Source organism: Rhinolophus hipposideros (assembly GCF_964194185.1).
Source record: "Rhinolophus hipposideros genome assembly, chromosome: 5".
Lineage (NCBI taxonomy): Eukaryota > Metazoa > Chordata > Mammalia > Chiroptera > Rhinolophidae > Rhinolophus > Rhinolophus hipposideros.
Window position 1 is genome coordinate 10,256,376 of NC_138051.1, and position 14,903 is coordinate 10,271,278.

Consider the following 14,903-nt stretch of genomic DNA (forward strand, 5'->3'; position numbering starts at 1 on the left):
ACATTTAGTGAGGGTACCTAGGTGCCATATACCATGCTAATCATTTTACATGCACTATTTCATTTAATACCCACAAGAACCATATACTTATAGTGATGATTATTGTCAGCATTTTACAAAGGAGGGAAAAGCTGTAGGGAAGTTTCATAACATGCCCAAGCTCACATGCCAAATGAATATGTGAGTTCAGGCTCAATCCCAGTGGTATCTGACTTCAATACTCTTACCCAGCACCATAGAGAAGGCGCCAGAAATGATAAGATGGACGTTGCTTCAAATATTTTGGTATTAAAGAAAGTGGGACTATAACTGTTCTTTGGTTAACAAATCCTGAGATGCCAAGGAAACATTCAGGTTCTGAATTTTTGACTATTAATTGTGTAATTATTTAAAATTTGCAAAAAGTTGCTGATTTGATAACTATACTTATTCAAAACAAACTAACCAGTTATCTGTATAGTAATAAAACCTCAAAAATGATCCCTGTTGATATTGTAGAATGGATCACTGAATCACACTACCACAAAAAGTTTATCAACAAAAAAGACACTGGCTTAACTAGTGGAATAAATAAAAAGAAATGTGGCCCGCATAACCTAAAATGGTGAACATTCAAGTATTCACATTGACTTAAGAGGAGAATAAAATTTCTTAGTATTGATTTATATCTCACTGGTTCCAAAATTTAGATTGTGGGGATGTTTAAAAAATTTTGTGCAACAAGAAAACAGTAATAAATGAGGAAAATAGGACAAAGGAAACAAAATTTTTGTTCTCAGCAGACTTAGATCCCTGTTTAGTTTAGTATGAAAATAAATCTGCAGCCTGGATGACTATACAAAGTGTAACAGGCAGAATTCTAAAATGCTCACCCACATTCCCACCCTGGGTGCTCACACCCTGTGAAATCACTTCCCCTTTAGTGTTGGCTGGACTGTGAATATAATGGATTTTAATCCCTTGATGAAGTAACCTCTTATGATAAAGATGGAGGAGTGCTGTAGAAATCATTAAGATCACAAATTAGTTCATTTGGGGCAAAACAAAAGATTATCCTGGGTGGGCCTGGCCGAATCAGGTGAACCTCCTTATGGGACAGAGACCTTCCAGAAGAAAGAGAGTTAAAGCATGAGAAATTTTTTCTGCTGGCTTTGAAGTGATAAACCATCAGGTTGTTAAAGAGCAACGTGATGAGGACCTGAGAGTATCCCTTAAATATTAAGAATAACCCCAGGCTGACAGCTTGCAAGATAGTGAGGACCTCAAATCTACAGCTGCAAGGAATTGAATTCAGCCAACAATCATGTGACCTTGGAAAAGGACTCTGGCCTTAGACGAGGACATAGCCTGACCAACACCTTGATTGAAGGAGCAAAAACCCCAGCCACATGGTACCTAGACTTCTTACCTACAGGACTATAAGGTAATAAACAGATAAGAATTGCTTTAAGCCACTGTGTTTGTGGGCATTTGTTATACAGCAATAAAAAACTAATACACTGGGGCAGGGATGTGACCTACTGTCTGCTGAACACACAAAAAACACCGGCCTCTGACACCAGTATCCCACAAAACACAGAAACAATTGCCCTCATGTAATCCACAGTGAACCACACACAGAGAAAAGCATACATCGCTAAACAAATCCTGCAAAACCTGAGGTTTTTATTGTTTTGCATTTTCACCAAGGCAATAAAAAGACAATGTCTCAAGATTGAAATAATATGGGGAAACAGCAGAGGTAAAATATAAATGACTTCAACAGCTTGTATAGCAAATACTACATCCTATCACCATAAGTATTACTCTCATTTCCTTCTTGACACCATGAACCTAAAATTTCTAGGGGATGTCTCTGTCTTAAGAACTATACAAAGACTAGAACTCAAGCCTCCCTGTTTTTCATCCCCCTTTAGTACAAAGGCTTCATTCACCCTGACTTGTCACAAGTTTGCAGGGACCTATTTTCTCTGATTTTTCTCATACTGCAATGTCTTAGTATTGGGAATGGGAAATTTCATGGTGATTGGGTAACAAAGCCAGAAAAATTAGATCCTATTCCGCTTTATATCCCTGGAGCCCATATCTCCCTCCAAAACTTGTTTTTTAATGTTAAAAATATATCAGTAAGAGGTATTGAGAAATAGCATATTTTTCTACCCTCATTTTTTTCTCTCCCCCAACTCCTCTTCTCCACATACATATACCATACACACACTCTTATTTATATTATTTTGAGAAGCAAGACTGAAGAAATGAAGGCATTATTTTCCAACAGTATGAGAAAGACTTATAGTCTGAATTCTAGCCAACGTGAAATGTTCTATAACTAAAATTTTAAAAGAAGGTACTCCTCGGCTATAAGCAATCTATTTGCCAGTTCAGAAGCTGAAATACTGGAACTCACCAGATAGATTACAGATGTGAATTGTCGGTGGGAGCACATATAACACAGGACAGTTTGACGCTATTTCATCCACTGAGTAAGATCAATGATGATCCCACTAAAAACCAAGATGGTTAACAGGTCTAGATTTCACAGGATAATTGGTTAGGAAATGCAAAAAACTTTTCTCAAATTACAGTAGCTCTCCGAGATCAGACAAGATCGGGCGCGTTCAGGGTGGTATGCCGTAGACCAGTAGCTCTCTAATTGTGAATTTGTTCATTAATAGGTGGTACATGTCTTTAAAAGAATAATTGAAATCTGCATTTCAAGACAACCTGGAATAATTACCCTAGCACCACAAAGATGAAAGTGTGTGCAACCAAAAAACAAATTATTTGGCATACTCAAAGAACATTATAGGTACGTGCATATATAAATATAAACAGGAGGTCATAAGTATATCAATCTTTTTCCCACAGAAATCATGATTTTCAGCAATGTAATGATATGAAAAACATACCCAAATCATATTTAGACTCCAGATTTTAAAACATGAAAATGAAAAAATAGGCTAAAAGCTCTTCTTTACTTTATTATAAGAATATTCATTTTGAAATACCTAGCAGGGAAGAAGGAAGGAAGGAAAGAAGGAAGGAACGAAGGAACGAAGGAAAGGGAGGGAGGGAAAAAATGAGGGAGGGAAGAAAGAGACAGAGAGAGAGAGACAGAGAAAGAGAGAGAATCAAAAAATCAAAGAATCATTTCACACATGTCAGAATTACTATTACCAAAAAGTCAACAAATAACAAGTGTTGTCGAGGATGTGGGAATATAAATTGGTATAGCTACTATGGAAAACAGTACAAAAATTCCTCAAAAAATTAAAAATAGAACTATGACCCAGTAATTTCACTCCTTGGTATTTATCCAAAGAAATCCAAAACCTAACTCGAAAAGATATATGCACCCTTATGTTCACTGCAGTGCTATCCACAATAGCCAAGATATGGAAACAACCGAAGTACCCATCAACAAACGGTTGGATAAAGAAGAAGTGGTACACATATATACAATGGAATATTACTCTGTCATAGAAAAAAATGAAATCTTACCATTTGCAACAACATGGATGGATCTTGTATGCTAATATTCATAACAGAATTACCATAATAGACCAAAACTGGAAACAATCCAAATGTCCATCTCCAGGTAAATTATAAACAAAATGTGATATATTGACACAATGAAATAATAGTCAGCAATGAAAAGGAGTTAACTGATGATACACAAACAACTTAGATAAATCTTGAAACTTGGTAAGTGAGGGCAGGGCGGCTGGTTTTCTCAGTGGTTAGAGCACAGTGCGCCTAACACCAAGATCACTGGTTCAATTCCCACATAGGCCAGTGAGCTGTGCCCTCCACAACTGGATTGAAAACAATAACTTGACATGGAGCTGATGGGTCATGGAAAAAAACACTGTTCCCTAATATTCCCTAATAAAATTTTTTTTTAAAAATTGGTAAGTGAAAGAAGGCAGACATGAAGACTATTATATGATGCCATTTATTTGAATTTCTAGAAAGAAAACACTAAAGTGACAGAAAGCAGGTCAATGTTTGTCTGAAACCAGAGGTGGAGGATATAGAATGACTACAAAGGGGATGGTGAAACTCTCTGGGGTGATAAAGCTATTCTAAATCTTGATTGTGGTAGCAGGTGCAATATTGTATATATTTACCCAAACTCGTCAAAGATAACATGGGTACGTTATATTGTCTGTAAATTATACTTCAATAAGTCCATTTAAAAAACAGAACCACATTCTAAAATATTCAAAATGGGTAATCTTATATTATCCAGTAAAAACATACAAGTTATTTTACTCTAATATAAATATACAGAGGGTGGCAAAAAATGTATACACATTTTAAGAAAGGAAAACTATTAAAATGGTAATACTCAATATATACCGATAACAGAAGATGAACACAAGTCACATTTGACTTCTGCAATTACAAGAGGTGCTCAAAGAGGTTACTATCAGCGTCCAGACACTTTCAACTATGGCGAACTACTGCTTGAGCAACATTGACCAAAGAGTCCACTTGTACACATTTTTTTTGGCACCCCTGGTATATGAAATATGTATCAAGCAGTGTGCTGCAGTGGAACAAGAACAGGTTTTTTAATCCAGACACATCTAGGTACAATACTTGATTCTTCTGCTCTAAACTCTCATCCCTCACTTCCCCTTCTGCAAGGCATACTTTGTGGTATGACCTTGTGAGGGGAAGCACAATTACAAAGCACCTGGCATCATCCCCTACATGGTCATATAATTACTATAAGGTTTCTTAGAAATACTCTTATTGACGCAGTATTTTATATAGTCAGCTTATTGAGTAAAGATACAGCTTATTGAGTAAAAATACAATTTATGAATGGCTATTCTTCAGAGATGCCATTGGAATCCTGGACTGTTCTTCAGTAATCATTTAGTTTATTTGTCTGGCAAAATTAAAGGTAAATTGCAATTGCATCATTAGGATTCCAATTGACGACAAAAGACATCTTTGCTGGCTAATAGCCTTTAGCACATATGAGTACTTAAAATACAATTACCTCTATCTACTAGGATACAATTACCTCTATCTACTAGGATACAATTACCTCTATCTACTAAAGTCAATATTATTAAGTATGTGTTTCAATCATATTTATTTATCTGATAGAGATGGCCAAAAATAATTACATAGTACTGTCCTCTAGCCAACCATTGATTGCATTACTAGCCCCAATTCTTCACCTCTCCTGTATTCATAACATTTGTCACATGACCTTTGACTCCTCCTATCAAAAAGCTTATCTTCCCATTCTGATTCTGAGCATGACCATGTGACTTCCTTTGGCAAATGAGATTCTAGAAGACATTAAGCAAATGAGGTTTGTAAAAGCACTTACTTGTTTATGATTTTGTGCCTCTGCTATAGTCATAAAAATTATGCCTCAGCCTACAGATGAATGAGAAACATATGATAACAGATGAGAGTAAAAGGGATCCAATACATGGTGATGGAAGGAGAACTGACTCTGGGTGGGGAACACACAATGGGATTTATAGATGATGTCATACAGAATTGTACACCTGAAACCTATGTGACTTTACAAACCATTCTCACCCCAATTAAAAAAGAAAGATTCTGAATCATGGCTAAACAACCGAAAAAAAAAAAAGACTTGATTTCCACCCACTGTCCACAGCAGGCCAGTGTGGATCAGCCAAGGGTGGCTGACACCCTGTGCTCACACCCAACCAAGATGAACAAAGCTGCCTAGCCAACTACCCGACACACTGTGAGAGCAGGAAATGAGCTTACATTCCACAGCAGATAGGATTTTAATTGCCTTAAACTCAGTTCTTCTAACTGGGAAAGTTTGAGTAAATTGCAAAACTTGTATTTGTTTCTTTGAGACTTTATAATGGAGAACTGTACTCAACTGCCACAGATCAAACATAGTAGTAAGCCAATTAAATTATATCACTTCAGATAATTTTCTCAAGCTTCTACCCTACTCAAATAGCCATAATCAATGTTCATACATAATTGTGAGAAGCGCTTGACCACAGTGAATGGTGCAAATGAAAAGAGAACAGCCAGGCAAGGTTGAAAATTTCTGATTTTGTCATCTTGTGGCCATTAGTGATAAACAGATGATAAATCCTCTCTTAGAACTGGGACTAAAAAACAATTCTGCTGGCTGTTTATTGATTTTATTTTTATTTTGTTTATTTTTTAAGTTGCTGTGATTACTGCTCGAGTGGTGACTCATCAGGAGAGGAATATATGCTGTAGTCTGTTGCTTCTCTGCACACACACATCACTAATAGCTTCCTAAGTCCCTGGGGATAAAGTGAGGTAAATGTAGGATAAAAGTAATTTTTCCCCTAATTCACAGCCCTCAGCTAGCTGAAGCTGAGCTCCATCGATCTTCCTTAATCACTTGGGAAGAATGCTCAGTAAAAGCTTACCCTCCTGTTTACTTAAATAATATAAATTGCTTTAATTAGCAAACATGGTAAATACTCTTCTATTTATTAACCAGATACTCACACCATCTCTGATTCCCACAAATTTGGCACTGATGAGTAACTTGTACAACGTCTAACGATCTTACTCAGGTAAAAAGAGTCAAATACAAACTCTTCTGCATCTTAATGGTATTTTAAACTAACGAAATATTGTGCAAAGAAATATAATTATGGATGTTCAAAAGAGTTTGAGACCCTAAGTCTCAAACTCACACTCTGAAAATGGTAACTATAACAGACATCCCATATCTCTTCTTTAAATACGTCATATTTGTTTGTTTTTAAGGTAAAAACAATTGGACATTTTAAAATTATTCTGCTCCAGTGAGATGCATTATGTTTGGTAAAAGCTAGTCTAAAGAAGGAAAAAACACTACCTCAGTTTGGAACTTCTCACAGTCTGTGTGACAATGTCCGAGTCAGTTGTCTTCTCTGGGTTTCAATTTCTGCATTTAATTGTCTGCTTCAAGACAGCAGGATCGCCTAACGGTATCTTGAGGGACCATCCAACTGTACATGTCCTGGCACACAAGCCCCGACATTGTATTTCAGGGCCCAGAGAATACTGAAGTGACCTGTAGATTTGTAGAGTCATTTCCAGTCTTTATCTCATTTGAGCCTCGCAACCTCCTATATGAAAAATGGGTTTGTATTATTAGCTACTTCAGCCAGATAAAGAAACTGAGCCTCAAAGAGGTTAATGCCTTCACTAGGATCACAGGCTTAATAACTTGAGCCAACACAACCAACTCCTGGGTCTTCTGACTCCAATCTAATGCTCCTTCCACCATACCACATTCTTTCTCATACAGGTCTGATATCCAGATAGCTGAAACTGCATTTTCAAATGCGTTCTGGTAATTTTTCAGAAAAGCAGAACTTTCCAATTTTACGTGGCAGAGTTGCAGTTACAAAACTTAACATAAAATTGAACAGTGCAAAAATGTGTCCTGGGTTTATGAGAGGCATCAGAGAAAAATTTTCCTAGCCGTTATATACCTCTAAAGATCATCCACAAGCAGAGGTGGTCCTCATGCAGATAAGTGTAAGTCAGTTGTATAATGTTGAAGTCATGGCTTAAAGATTATCTTCTCTTTGCCACTTTGGCTCTCTGTCATCTGGAGAGAAGCTTCACAGACATGGCAATAAATGAGAATAGCCAACTGGCAGACTTCAAACCAATTAAGACATCTGGGGATGAAGGGAGAGACTAACCCAAGAAATAACTAACTAGAGTAAATATGTAGAAAATATCCAATGTGGATAAGAAGTCATCACGTTTTTCAATGCTCAGTTCAAGTCTATGCCCTTCTTACAGACTCCGTGGATTCTCGTTTCATGAGTCGTTTCCTTGGACCTTCTTGGCCCTTTTCTGACACAGGTTGAGACCTTATTCCTGTCAAATTGCCCTAATTGTGAACACCACCTCCACATCCAAATGATGGTCACACCTCTTACTTTCATGGTTCTCATTTATCCCCCAGCTACTAGAGACGTATCCCAGCCCCTGTGCTACAGGAGGATGTATTTCTACTATCGCAGTTAAAATTTAGGATTATGTTCTCCTAGGAGCTTTTAAGTTCTATAGCACCATGAATCCAGTTACTAATGAGCACAACTAGCTTTTCTAGTCTGGAATATTATTGCCACACAATATTTTTTTTTCTGTGAGGAGAAAGTATTCTTATTTCTATGTGACACTCTTCCAAATAGTCTTGAAATATACCTTCCTTATAAATTGGGAGCAGTCCACATTCTGACTTGTACTGTGCACTAAAATCAATCTTCCCTAACTACACTGTAACTGTCCACTTGGGTATGAGCTACTGCTTTATTTTACTAAACTTTCTAACGCTTATCAAAGCCCTATACACATGCTCAAAAAATGCCGCTGACTGATCAAAAAGCAAAGAAGTTCTGCAAATAGAAATAAGGTCACAGGAAAATTTATAAATTACTGCTGTCCAAAACTAACAATTATATAAACATATGTTGAAATTCAGATGCTACATATGTTGAGGTCTTGGACGTGTTTCTGAAGAGCAAGCAGAAATGCAAAAGGGTATTAAACACAGGAAGTGGTAGAAGGGAAATGAGACAGACAAGGGAGATAGAGAGAGAATGAGGCTGAGATTGACACATGTGGGAAAGAGAGAATGTTCAAGAAAGAGGGGAATGCAATAGCAGATCCAGATTCAAAGAGAGAAGCAGGAGACAGACATTAAAATAAAGTTGAAATGCTATGAGTAAAAATTACCCAAAAGTGGGCAGTTATTTACTACCTAAGAGAAAATAATTTTTCCAGGTTTTATGTTTTTAGACTTCCTTATTTCAGTTTCCATATCAAAGGGAAATTAAAGAGGAATAAGAAACATAAAATTGATTAAATATATTTAAAGTAAATTCCTGAAAGGAATTTCTCTGGGAAAATTGTACAATAGATTAAGTTGCTATCTATTTCCCAAACTTCAAGTTAAGTATCCCTTTTACCTTCTTAGAGACTGTGCCATCTTTTGATCTAAATTTTTAAATAAAAAATATATTTTTAGAAAAGATTCTAAATTGTATTTACACTAAAGTATAAAAGATTAACTCTGCTTCTCAAGGCAAATTATTGGCAGTAGTGTGTCCAAAGAATTTCTTGTCAAAAAAGGGACACTTTTGATGTAAAAGGAGGTGCTATTAATAATTATGCCAGGGAAACAGGTGTAAAGCTGGACTGGCCTGGAAGAAAGGGGATGTCTGGTCATTTCTAAGTAAGAGAGAGAGATCTGAGGGAAAGGGCCCTTCCCTGAGATTCTAAAACAAGACAGATTATTGCTTCATGCCATGTAGCAAAGTCAGCTCTATATAAGCCTCACATGAATCAAATTACAACACGAACTATTTTGTCTATCCTCAGGATGTTATAAAACAACGAGACATATATAACTTCAAATTATGATCCTGCCACAGAGTCATTCTAATATGTTCTGCCTTTCTGAATACCTAATGCAATAATTTACAAGTGTTGGCTTCTAGAGCTACAAATATCTGCCAATTAATTAGCAGTGCAAATAGAAATGCTAACAATTGCCTGCTTTGCATTCGTATGTGCTTTTAGATAATCCAGGTCAAGAATGTCCCGTTTTTCCCAATTATAGAAAATTCATGTTAGAACTCAAAACATATTCTTAAAATAAACCAGAGATGTTTCTGGCAAATAGAATTTACACAGTCATCTATTTACACACAATAAATTATATCTTTGAAGGTTAGGTTCTCATAACAGTTTGCCAGAAAATTTAGACTATTGATACTAAAAGTAGGCAAATATATATATTAGAATTAATAATATGATTTTATTATAAATCCAAGCTTTATAAAATGCCCTTTTCATTCCACGCATATTTTTCTAAAATTGTCCCGTTCCCATTTCTGTAACCTACTTCTGATCAGAATCACCACCACCACCACCATCCCACACACACACAAAAAAAGGATTAGGGCTAGGAAAATGGCAGGGCCATAAAACTACCTCTTATTTCTAGTCATCCATACCTGGTATTCTCTTAATTTATGGCATAGATTGATTTATTCCCTGCAGGATTCCTACATGCTTTATCTAAACATTTTATATATATATATATATATATATATATATATATATGTGTGTGTGTGTGTGTGTGTGTGTGTGTGTGTGTATATATACATATATATATATATGAATTAAAAATTCACTAGAAAATATCCTAAGTTTAATTGGCAATTGGCCTGTGAATGTCCCAACTAACCCCAGTTTAAGTGTGAAAAATCAGCACATTTTATATTTAATACAAATTGAAAACCATTAATTCATTATTTATTCAAGACTATATATTGAAAATATACTTAATGTAGTGACACTGTTACAGGATCTGGGTATCTTAAAATGAACCAGACAACAAGATCCTTCTCTCAACACAGTTTACATTGCAAGGGGAAGAGTCAGAAAGAATCAACGTAGGTCAGCATAGTACTGTTTACATTTCTCTGTTGTACAAATAGATAGAGGGGAATTTAAGCCATTCTCAATCTATTCAAATTAAGTGATATCAAATGCCTCGCACGCAACACATGCTTACTTGGGTAAGTGAAGGTGGGCAACTGCTGTGTTACTGAGACCACAAAGCCATCTGCTTAGATTCACTAGTTTTAAGACCACTCTTTTCCTTTATCAGTTAAGTGTAAAGAGAAATCTAGCCTAAAAAAAAGAGAGAGAAACCTCGCCTTTTAACACTGAGATCTCAGAATACACCATGATGCCGTTAAAAATATAATAGTTCTGCTAGACTCTTCACAAATAAGCACAGCAATGTAAACTGGAGAGCACAAATATTATTTATCACATAGCATAAAGATGATAACATGTACTACACACCTGTCACTCATTGAGAAATACTCAGACTGTTTACCGCTCTTTTCCCCAAGGTTTCCATTCACACCTGTCCCAGAGAACTCATGAGGTAAGCACTAAGCTGCTCTCTCAAGGCATCAAGTTCGCTCAACCATTATGTGAGAGAACTTGCATATTGAAATGACTCCTGAAACATGCCATTAGCAGAGTAAGTTTTTAAATGGTTGGTCTTTATGGAAACAGTATCAGCACTCTCTTAAAGGTTAAAAACTAAGTGGGTATCATAATAGAGTCCCAAATTAAATTTCATTTCATCTTCGAGTGTCAGGGCTATGGTCTACAGTTTTGTCTTTTGTCTAAAGCACAAAGGGATCTGGCAGAGGGTATGAATGAAGCTGAAATTCAATCCATGCTCTCTGCTGACTAAACCCTGCACTCTGGTGTTGGGCTCCATCAGCCTCCAGGAAAAGGGTGCCTCTTCCTAATTCATCTTCCTAGAAAAGCTTCCTTTTTTATAGTCTCCTAAGATTCTGTCTAGGCTAACAGATCTTGGACAAGCGCAATTAGCACTACGACAGCTAACATCAGTAGCAACTACACAAAGAAGTTCCCACACATCAACCTTGTTTCCTATCAGGCATCCAGGGTAAATTTTGAAAATAAGAATTGAAATTCAAAGAGTTAGTTTCCATAACTGTAAGCCTAAAAGAACCAAAAAAAAAAAAAAAAAGGTCTTAGAGGTGAAAATATTCTCTGTAAGAGGAGATGATGCTGACCACCTAGTCACATGTTTTAGAGGAGTTTTCCCCACAGCAGTAACACCTGGACACAGATTCACACAGTCAGTCACCAAGTCCCACTTGTGATCAACAATATAGGCCTGAGAGAAGCCATAGAGAATAGTGCCTGAGTAAAGGGACTGAAAGAATTACCAATTATGTCGACCTGAGCAACAGCTGTGATCTAAACTTTGAACTAGTCTAACACCTATTCCAACTACATATCCCTAACAATATCCTGTTGCTGCAAGCCCCTGGAGGCCCCGGGCTCTTAATGATTATTCTCTGTCCCCAGCTCCCAGCATGATACTGGGCATGTAGATTCAATAAATGTTAGTTGAACAAACAAGAGACATTTAGAATTTGCCACTTAGTGGTTCCTAATATCCTCATTGTAAGCTCAACAGTGAAGGCAATTAAAATCCTATCTGCTATGGAATGTAAGCTCATTTCCTCCTATTAGGCTCTCAATTCAATTCTATAAATATTTATTGAATACCTATTTAGTGTAAGGCACTACACACCTAAAACTGTGGGGAATACAATGATAAATTCATACAGAGCTGTTGCTTTTAAGGTGATTATGAGTTCATGAAAGTGACCAAGATACAAAGGCAGTGTATCAACCAGCAGGGTGTCATTCTCTACTGGTAAACCAAGAAACCTCCAGACAACGGAATTCATTTTAGAGTCACCTTAGGAATTTGAGCTGAGCTGCCATAGCCCTGAACCAAAGTGAACAGCAAGAGCTTTGACATTAGCAAGGGGATTTTGCTGAACATTTTCAACTCAGATTTCCCATGATCCCAACATTCAGTTGTTCTCCCAGGGAAGACAGAGTAAACGTTGTCATGGTGCCCAAGAGGAGAGTGACAAACAAGATTATACGAATGCAGGATCTCACAGCAGGAAGCTGCAAAAAGGAAAACATAGTCAAAGAGCCCAACCTATTGCCCAAGAAGTGGAAGGACATCCCAGCTTCCTGCACCAGGATTCCTTCCTATGTCCCAGGGCTACTGCCAGCCTACCATGATTGACAGGTACCTAATGCCCAGTAATGGATACAACATTCTGAAACTCAAAAGCATGATCCTTGTATATCTTATGTCTTTTGTATCCATATTAAAAAATTATATAACTGCCCAATGGCCTGTCAATATTATGGCACGTTTTGAGGGGGAAAAATGCAATAAATCATTTTGAGTAGGATTGGTTTCAATTTGCTCCTTGTCCAATTTGAATACCAATCTTTTAATGAGAACAGTTCATACTATGATATTGGTATATCTCACTGTGATCTTGTTTTAATGGGAAAATTGCACTGTGAGATTGATGTTGCCTTTGAATTATAGGTTATTAGTATTCTGCGTTTGTGTTTTCTAACTGAACCCTAAGTCAGAATGCTGCATAATCAAACTGAATGAGGCAGTTGGCCAACAATAAAGTGTAGACAAAAAACAACAAAAAACGCCCTGTATTTGTCTTTTAGTTGCTTTTCTTTCTTTTTCTCTCTGGATTCTCATCACTCCAACCAGCGCTATGGTGCCCAGAAAGAAGGCAGTAGTGCCTTCTTCCGCTCGGCGGAAGAGCCGAGCTTGGAAGTGTGTATCCCACGGGCAGCACCAACGGCGACTGCGCAGCAGCGGTGACGAGGACTGCCTGGAGCTCGATGGGGTCCTCAGTGGGGCCAAGCGCACCGAGCAGCCTGCAGCGACCAAGTGGGCAGCATGGCGCTGGTCATCACGGAGCCAGGAGCACAGCAAGATGCCCACCAAACTTAAAGGGTCTAAGGGCAAAGGGTGGCTTTTGATTTTGAGGCGGTCGACCAACTGGGACCTGATTGGTGGAAAAGAAGTATCTAAACAACAGGCTGTCTATCGCAATCTTGATGAGAATTTGTGGGGGCCCCACACATATGGGTGCCTGCCGGGGGTCCAGGTGTGGACAGTGGTTTCGGAATCATGCACTGCCCACAGCCTCCTCATCAACATGGAAGGGGTCGAAATGAGAAGAGGCAGCTGGGAGATGGTGACACCGAGAGAGTTAAAGCCCCCAGAATCACTGAAGATCTTAGCCACGAAATGATTATGTCGGCAGCCTGTAGGGGGAACCACACCTTGGCCTTGACCGAAACCGGCTTGGTGTTTGCATTTGGAAAGAACAAGATGGGGCAGCTGGGCCTCGGCAACCAGACAGCTGCGGTCTCCAGCCCCACGCAGGTCATGTACCATGGCCAACTAATTACCGAAAGGGGCTGAATTCAATGTGAAAATAGACTGCAAAGGAAACCTTTGGGTGCCCTGAACATGGTCAGGTGGGAGACAACTCGGACGGGAAGTTCATCACCCAGGCGCAGCGGATAGAGTAGGACCCGGAGCTGGTGCCCCAGCGAGTGGCCATCTTCATCCAGAAGACGAAAGAGGGCAGATATTGCCAGTCTCAAACGTTGGTGTACGAGACGCAGCCTGCGACTCTAACCACACGCTGGTCCTGGACGCCCAGAAGCGCATCTTCTCCTGGGGCTTCCGAGGCTACAGCTGGCTGGGCCACACCAACAGGAGGATGAGATGGTGCCATGCCTGGAGAAGCTGTGTGACTTCTCCAGATCTACACCAGCTCTACCTGATCCTCCTGTCAGTGACGGGGTGTCTGTTTTTCTCCGGAGCCACCAACACTTCCGGTGAATGCACTGTGCACCCGAAGGCTGGGCAGGACCTCTGTTACTGGAGAATCCCGAGCCTGGCTTGTGGGAAGAACAGCATCATCGTGGCTATGGACCACATCAGCTGGAGTCCATCATCCACCTCCCATCTTCAGGGAACTGGGCTATAGGTCACAAGCCCTGTCTTTCACCACAGCTCAGGTAGGGGAAGACGCCCAACAGCATTTTTGCAGAGCAGATTGCCATGGGCTGCTCGCACTCCTTGGTGATAGCGAGAGATGAGAGTGAGACCTAGAAAGAGATCGAGAAACTGCCAGAGTGTAATCCCCACACCGTCTGATTGTCCCGGAGTCTCCAACTCCACACCTCTGGCGGCAGCTGTTGTTTCCATGTGCACTAGGATGAGCAGTCAAAATGAGGAATTTAAGCAGAAGTTGATAGAAGGTACATTTTTGTTAGACTCCCTGAGGTTCCGTCAACTACCTTTTCCGAATGCTCTCCAAAATGGTTTTTTTTTTCCTCTCTTAGTGTTTACATAAAATACTTGCTCATAGTTGACTTACCATTCCTCAAATAAAATAAAATAAAAACAAAAATGTTACTGC

General features: G+C 38.7%; 1 pseudogene across 1 annotated transcript; it reads left to right on the forward strand.

The window, feature by feature from the left end:
* Positions 1–13,363: 13,363 nt before the first annotated feature.
* Positions 13,364–14,638, forward strand: LOC308497525 (protein RCC2-like; annotated as a pseudogene). The gene has a single exon. The product of its transcript is annotated as a protein RCC2-like (transcript).
* The last annotated feature ends 265 nt before the right edge of the window (positions 14,639–14,903 follow it).